This window comes from Anastrepha ludens, chromosome X (genome assembly GCF_028408465.1).
Source record: "Anastrepha ludens isolate Willacy chromosome X, idAnaLude1.1, whole genome shotgun sequence".
Classification (NCBI taxonomy): Eukaryota; Metazoa; Arthropoda; class Insecta; order Diptera; family Tephritidae; genus Anastrepha; species Anastrepha ludens.
Window position 1 is genome coordinate 21,645,401 of NC_071503.1, and position 8,857 is coordinate 21,654,257.

Here is an 8,857-nt window from a genome sequence, read left to right on the forward strand (position 1 = left end):
TATTTGCTCACTCAAGTAGGAGAGAGCTAGATGTCGAACGTTGCCGAACGCGGGGACCGATTGTGCCTCTTTGTCGTTCGTTCCGCGCTCTCGCTTGCAGTTCAAGCAAGATAACGACGCTGGCTAAATCGAATTATAATCAATACAAATTTTTCTAGGATTTCTTTTCTTTTCTCTTCACCTTTTTCTCTGAAAGGTGACTCCAAAGTTTGAAACGCAAAAACTGAAAATTTGCTGAACCGTTTGGCATATTTCAAATACACACCAAAAACAACAAAATTACTAAGTAGCAAAAAAATCTCAAATTTAAAAGTTCACGGACATATGGAACACCCCTAAAGTTACACGATGCATACGGAAATTCTAAATCTAACTTCTTAAGGAAATACTAAAGCTGACTGCTGAAAGATTGAAATTAACGTATAAAAAAGATGTAAACATGATTGGAGGAATGAAGTTTTTGAAATTGTCATAAGTGCATTTAAGAGCTGTACTTTTTGTAACAAAATAACAATAAATCAAAACAAAGTAGTTTTTGAAAAATTATAGTCCTCATTTGAAAATTATTTTTACTTTTGATATAACAGTAAACATATATACATATACATATACAGTGCACTCGCGATAACTCGAACTAATTAAAACAGGCGCTGTTCGATTTATCGAATTTGTTCGACTTATCAATTGAGTGTGCTATGTTAAAAAAACAGTCATCGATATCGATTTTTCGATCGATTGTTGAAAATGGAAGCCAGTAGAAAATTTCTGTAGTATAGTTTCGTTATACGAATTACATTTTGGTCCATTGGCTGGATCAATGGTGTCACATTCGGCGGCATAAACATAGTTAAAATTGAACCATCCTCGGACTTTAATTCGATTTCGTTGGGATGTGATGGGGCATTATCAATTAGAAGAAGAGCCTTCTCAGGTAGTCCCCCATCTTTCAAATATTTTCTTACCTAAATATTAAAGTCATTTAACTTGGTTAAAAAAATTGTTTTAATGAATCTGGATTTTACCTGCGGCACGAACGAATTATGAAACCAGTCTTTGAAAATCGCCGAAGTCATCCAGGCTGATTTGGAATTTTTGTACTCCACCGGACAGTTAAAATTTTTGAAAACACGAGGATTTCTTGCTTTGTCAATAACGAGAAGTTTAAGCTTATGGTTGCCGGTAGCGTTAGTGCAAGCCATAAATTGCCTTATCTTTCTTTTTTATAAGACTTATGGTGGACTTGGCTACCCCATATTCCTTCGCTAGAGAAGTAACACTACGTCCACGTTTAATTTTGTTAAGGACTTCAGCCCTCTCTTTTAATGTTAAACACTTCAACCCTTTACGATCCATTACTCACGTGCACTGATACACTACAAATGACAAATTTAAAGCAATTTGGTCAATGCAATATGTTGTTCCCAGAAAACTAACGGGATATTAACGCCGAAATATTCATATGGACAATACACTAGTATACATATAATTTATATACATATACTATTACATATGTATCTATGTACAAAATGTACATGTTTGAAAAGAATGTGTGTACAAATAAATTTGTTTTTTTGTTCGAGTTATAGCGCTTTTTTATTGTTCGAGTTACAAAGAAGTCAATAGGGGAAAAAAGGTGTTCGAGTTAGCACGTCGTTCGACTTAGCGGCTATTCGAGTTACCGCGAGTGCACTGTATATATATAATTGGCGCGTACACCCTTTTTGGGTGTTTGATGTTGTTCCACAAATGGAGGGACCTACAGTTTCAAGCCGACTGCGAACGGCAGATATTTTTATGAGGAGCTTTTTCATGGCAGAAATGCACTCGGAGGTTTGCCATTGCCTGCCGAGGGGCGACCGCTATTAGAAAAATGTTTTTCTTAATTTTGGTGTTTCATCGAGGTTCGAACCGATGTTCTCTCTGTGAATTGCGAATGGTAGTCACGCACCAACTCATTCGGCTACGGCTACAGTAAACATAACAAAACACTAATATTACTTGCCGTTCATGGGTTATATTTTCAGTTATGCGCTTAAAATTGAAATAATAAAAAAAAACCAAATAAATATTACCTTTCTGAAGATAATAGTAAAGCAAGAGTATAAACTTTTCGGAAACATGTGAGAATCTATAGTTTGTAGTTCTGCCAATGTAGTTTTTCTTTTTAAATGAAGTAATCTTCAAATCCTTGTCGTACGGACTGACCAGAACCTTTATATTTTTGTTTTTGCTTGCCAAATGTTACAGCGGAAGCGGCCGATACGATTGAGTATGGCAAATCTAAATATTCATTCCTGTAGGCCAGCATATTGTGACACCACTTTTTCGATACGAGCTCTACATTTTCTACGGACATGTTCATTTTATGCTGTAGAATTCTGAATCTGTTGGCCAGAATTCCGAAGGAATGCTGCACAACATGTCGAGCGCGCGAAATTCGAATAATAAATAAATAATAAAAATTTCTTTTATATTATTATTGTTTGAGTACCGCGTCATACTATATTTTTGAAGCGAGAATGCATGATCGCCGACTATTGCATAACGAAGTTTTCGCCCGTTCCCAATTATTTCGCCCGGCGGAAAGTATTTATCTGCATCTTTGATAACTTTTTTTCTCTGTAACAAAACGTCTGCATCATGGGTGCGTCCATTGCAACCCACATCTACTTATATATAAATAAAGCGGCAATTAGAATCTACTTAGCCAAAAATAAATTTTTTTTGTTTTTTTTTTCGAACTCCATTTATTCCATACAATCTGTCATAACAATAACAATAAGTACTATTTTTACCTACAATTTAAATAATAATAATATAAAAATAAATATATGAAACATCTTTCCGTAAAGACTGAAATACAATATATTTCCTATCCTACGCTACTATACAGCGGGGAAATTGCTCTTTAATAGCAAAGTTTTTTGCAATAACTTTTCATTCCGTAATTGTTGCCGGAAACTGTAAGAATAATAAAACAATAAGGATAATAATTTTTGCTCATTATTTCAAAAAACAAATACGAATTTGGATAAACAAATAAACGGCGTCAAGAGTTTGATTGAGAAGCGAATAGATGATAGAAGTGATTATTATTGGCTCGGACAACAAACTATTTTTGAACTTAACGATTATTAACAATTTTTTATGGCCGGAATTGGATGGTATTGATCTAGACAACGTTTATTTTCTACAAGAAGGCGCTACGTGCCACACAAGCAACGAGACCATTGATCTTTTAGGGAAAAAGTTTCCGGACCATGCTATCTCTCGAAGAGGTGAATACAATTGGTCACCGAGATCTTGTGATTTAACACCTTGTGACTTTTTTCTTTGGGGCCACGTGAAAGAGGAGGTATCCATCAACAGCCCAGGGTCGATTCAAGACCTCAAAGATGGAATTCGTGAAGCTATCGAGGACATAGGGCAGCCACTTTCAGTTATGGAAAATTTCATGAAGGGATATTGTCCTGTAAGCGTGGTCGTGTAAGTCATGTGTAGAGCTAACGGCAAAAAACGCGCTCGAAATGCCTGGGATCCCCACAGTTTAAGGGTCTGGAGGACATCTCAAAACTAGCGCCTTCTGCGCTTCTTAGGTTTGCTAAAAGCGTTGAGATCCTAAGTGGTGTCTACTTTAAATCTTAATAAAGGCCAGTGTCCATCTGGTATAGTTAGGGACCAAAGGGTCTATGCGTGGCTTAAAGCCAGCCGGGTTAACGTAAACTAACCCATTACGGTATTTAAAAAGCAACGATTTCAGTATAACAACAACAACGAAACTTGATTTTTGTATGCAATCTAAATTTCCGTTAGTTTAACAAACAATATATGTTAGAAGTTGTGAGCATTGCGATGAGAAAGGAAAGAGATGGTATTAAAGCTTAAATTAAGCGTTTACATAAATACTAGATACTGATGTTATCTTCTTCTTCTTCTTCTTGATTGGTGCGATAACCGCTTATGTGATTTTGGCCGAGTCTAACAAAGCGCGACAGTCGTTTCGTTCTTCTCCACCTGATCTTTTCAACGCCGAGGAGGCGTTCCTCTTCCTCTGCTACATAGACCTCGACGTCGCAAGGTCCAATGCTCTCCGTGCCTTGCCCTGTCCATCGCATCATCTGATGTTACCTGTCATGTCCGACCGACTGTCGCAGTCCCTACTGTCACTTAGCAAAGCCCATGGAAAAGGTAGGTATCTCAGACAGTGCACTCTGCCCAGCATGTGGAGAGGAGTATCCGACGGCGGACACGGCCCAGCCTTCGCTCGAGTCAGGATTGAGGTCTTTGGCACTGAAATGTTAAGAAGCGACCACCTTGGCTCCTTAGCACCACAAGATCTACTCAGATTTTTTCGGAGGTCGAGTAGATTTAATGAAAATTAAAAAGGGAATCCGAGTGCAGTACAATGGACTTAATTGTGTCTGAGTGCTGTACTTGCTAATCTGTCCCAACAAAAAAAAAATCCCGGAGGATGAGTAAGTACATTTTGGTATTTTTGTGGAAGCAAATTATTGAGTTTCACAAATACGTAGGAGGCAAGGAATTGTTTTTATGTTCCCAGCTTAACTGAAATTGGCAACTTTTCTTCGTTTTCTTTCCAAATTCATTCAATATCAGGAATGACTCAATCAACAGTTGCAAAGGTCATCATGGAGTGCTTGTGTACTTTTGAGACAGAATTTCGCAGCACAGAACTTCGTGAAACAGCACTTTTTTGATAACTTTGCCATACCGAGAGTCATAGGCCGTGTCAACGGTAGACATGTTGAAATTAGTTTAGTGTCAACCGTATACCATAATCGGTAGGGATTTTATAGTATAACTAAATTTCATGGCAGTATGGCAGTGGTTTTAAGTCAATTAATAAACATCGAGAGCGGTACGATGTTACAGGTTCAGAAAAGTTTAAAGATCGGAGCGCAAAACGAAGAAAGACTTTCTAAACTCTTTCAATCCGATTAGACAGACCTATTTGGTACGGTCTCCAAATAATAGCGGCATACTCTAATCTTGATCTAACAAAAGCACAATACAATGTTTTGAGAATGTGTGGGTTGGTAAATGCAGAACAATTTCGGCGAACGAATGCTAGCATCGCATATGATCGTCTTATGACGTGGTTAACATGGCTGGTGAAATTCAGCTTAGAGTCGAAAATAACGCCTAAGTCTTTAATTTCCTCAACGGATTGCAAAGGTAAGCCAGCAAAATTATACGAAGTATGCAAAGTATTGTTTAATTTAGCATATTTTACGTGAAAGCATTTGCTTATATTTAGTGACAAACGTCTTAAATAGCACCAGTTCCGGACATTGTGTAAGTCGATTTGCAACTTTTCAGAGTCACTAACACTGTTAATCACCGCAAATATTTTAAGATCATCAGCATACAACAAGTGTTCTGCAAACGAAAAGCAGGAAACCAATATCGTTAATAAAGAGTATAAAGAGGAGGGGTCCTAGAATACTTCCCTGTGGGATACCAGAGGACGCAATAAATGCACATGGGTGACGTATTATCAACGGCTACAACGCAGTGCCTGTTGGACAAATATGATTTGATCCACGAGAAAAATGTGGAGTGTACACCGAATGATGCAAGTTTCGACAAGAGTATTCGGTGCGATACTTTGTCAAACGCTTTAGAGTAGTCTGTATAAATTGTATCAACTTGAGATCTGTTCTGGAAGGCTGAAATGCAGTAATCATTGAAAATAGACAAATTAGTAACATTTGAGCGACTTGCAACGAAACCATGCTGGTTAGTAGATATTAGGCCTTTGACAGCAAAATATAACTTATCATTCACTGTTATCTCAAAAAGTTTTGAGACAAACGAAAGCTTCGAAATCGGTCTGTAATTGCTAACATCGTTTTTATATCCACTCTTAAATATAGGCGTAACGGAAGTAAATTTCCAGTCGTGAACAAAGATACCAGAGGACAACGATTTATTAAATATAATTGTAAGAGGCTCAGCGAAACACAAGCAGTTCTTCAGCAAAATGCCCGAAAGGCCATCCGAGTCAGTTTTCGTTGTAGACTTGAGCTTCATAATACCCTTGACGACATCAGTAACAGATAGGCACAAAGTCCCAAAATTGAGATGTGAAAAACTGTTAGAGGGCAAACTAGAATCGGAGTCTAAGTCGGGTTCAAAATTAGAGCAAAAAAAGTCAGCAAATAAATTGGCAGATTCTATGGCGGAATTTGCATATTTACCATTATAAAAAACATTGTTTGGCAACATTGAGCAAAACTTTTTTGATTTGATGAATTGCCAAAAGGCCTTCGAATCCGAAATAATATTGTTTTCGAAATTCAAGATGTAATTTCTATATAAGAACATGTTCAAACAGTTAAACTCTTTTAAATTGCATTGAAATTTTGAGAAGTGCATTGGATCTCCAGACCTTTTATACAGTTTAGAAAATTTGTTTTTTAGATTCTTTAGATGCCCAAGCCGTTTGGTATGCCAAGGTGTCTAATATACTTTCTTATGATAAATAGGAATGTGCTTCAAACACAGCTCAGAAACCTTAGTCTTAAAAAAATGAAAACAAGTGGTAACATCATTGTCGTGGAAGGCATTATCCCAGTCAATACTTAATAAAATTTCGTTAAAAATTGTGAAGTCGCATAAAATAAATTTGATGTTAGGCTCATCGGATACCTCAGATAACTCATAAAATTCCAACTCAAGAGAAAGCGGAACATGATGTTTATCAGTTAAAGATATGGGAGCAATGCCTTCCGACAATGTGTAGTTGATGTTATTTGAAATGAACACTAGATCTACGTTTCTATTAAGGCTATTATAAAAACCATTAATTTGTGATAAATCTATGCTTAAAAAGCTATCAATGACATGAATTTCGGCTAAAGAATTTATATTAGAAGCCATAAAAGCAGCCGAGTTTCTAAGTGGGGGCCAACTCAGGCGACATAAACTAAAATCACCGAGGACTCAAAGATGACTGTCACCAGCTATGCTTGATGCTAATGACACAACATTATCAGCATGTGCAAAGTAAAGCGTTTTTCAGTAAGAGCGCTTCAACTTTTTTTTTAAATAAAACACAAACGGTTTAACTTTTTTAACTAATTTTTTTTTTATTATCGACTTTGAACATATACATTGAAGTATGAAATTTGATTTCTTTTGCATGACCACCGCGTGCACGTTTTACGAAGTCCAATCGTTGAACCCAATTTTCGACCACTCTTTTGCATAAATCGGCCGAAATTCCAGCAATTTCGCGTTCAATATTGGCTCTGAGCTCACAAATCGTCGCCGGCTTGTTACTGTAGACCAATGACTTCACATAACCCCAAAGAAAATAGTCTAGAGGCGTCAAATCACACGAGCGCGGCGGCCATTCGACCGGTCCATTTCTGGAAATAATGCGCTCATCGAACTTATTCTTCAACAAATCAATTGTAGCGTCTGCTGTGTGGCTTGTGGCCCCGTCCTGTTGAAACCACATGTCGTCTAAGTCCATACCATTCAATTTTTTTATTTTTATTTGTTATTAACGCATCTTAAAGTATAAGCAGAATAACGTTTAGAAATTACAACTAGTACAACGAAATAAAGATACTAACGAGCAATTTTTATTGCGGCCAAAAATAATCGTTTATCATGTCGCGGTATCGATTTCCATTCACAGTAACGTGGCGATCGTTCTCGTCAACGAAAAAATATGGGCCAATTACGCCGCCGGCATGTAAACCGCACCAAACAGTGATTTTTTCGGAATGCAACGGTGCCTCATGAATCACGTGTGGATTGCTTTCTGCCCAGTAATGCATATTTTGCTTGTTGACAAAGCCATTGAGCCTAAAGTGAGCTTCATCACTGAAGATGATTTTTTGGATTTTTTGCTCTTAAAGTAGCAGTGACAGAACGATTCTTTTCATAAAAAATTTGCACGATTTGCAATCGTTGCTCAAGTGTGTAGCGTTCCATGATGAAATGTATACTAATGAAGTTTACAAATGACAAGCGAAAAATAAGAAATATTGCGTCGTTCGCCCTCCCTATCGGAAAAAAGTTGAAGCGCAGCTATTGAAAAACGCCTTATAAATAATCCGGACTATTCGGCGGAATGTAGGTGCCAAGGAGTCTTATATTTATTTATGCACACACATAAACTGTTCCAGATGAGCCATAACACGGTCGCTGTTCATTCCACCTGACTGAACGACAAAGCTGGGCTCTAAGCAACCGTGGGGGTCGGCAGGTTGCGGATAGCCGGAAGGCCTGTAGTAGCAGATTAGTTGCGAAATAAGTTTAAACGAAAAAGCAATCCCCGACAATGAGCGGCCAGAAGCGGAGGAGGCGGCTAAATGACAGCCCATCCGATGAGGCTTCCGGTGACAGAAAAAAAAAAAAAAAAAAAAAAACAAAAATCCGGGCGCGGCGGTTTCCATAGTGGACGGCTTCCTGGTCAGCGTCTGTTCACCATGTTAGGTGCGGCTGCTAACTGACCGGTATATGCCGTGGCGCACTGGGAGTCTCTCATCACTTCAAGAACCATCTCTGTTGTTGAAGTGAGGGGAGTGATGTGAGCTTGCTCTGCCGAGGTGTTAGCTGCGGGGTGTATCAGTGACCAGCCCCTTCGGGCCCTAATCAGGGAGTGTGTATTGGACGCAGAGGTAGTAGTATGCGTTGCCCCGGGTGAGCTCCGGTCCGTCCGTGTTTTCCGGGACCGGTAAAGCGAAGAACAGGCCTCAGGGAACTGGGGTAGGGGCACCGTCCCCAAGGGTATACCCGTTCCTGTTTATTTCGGCCCGCCCCCCTACACACGATGCGCTGGTAAACAAAAAAGAATGGAAAACAAAATGAGAATTACAAA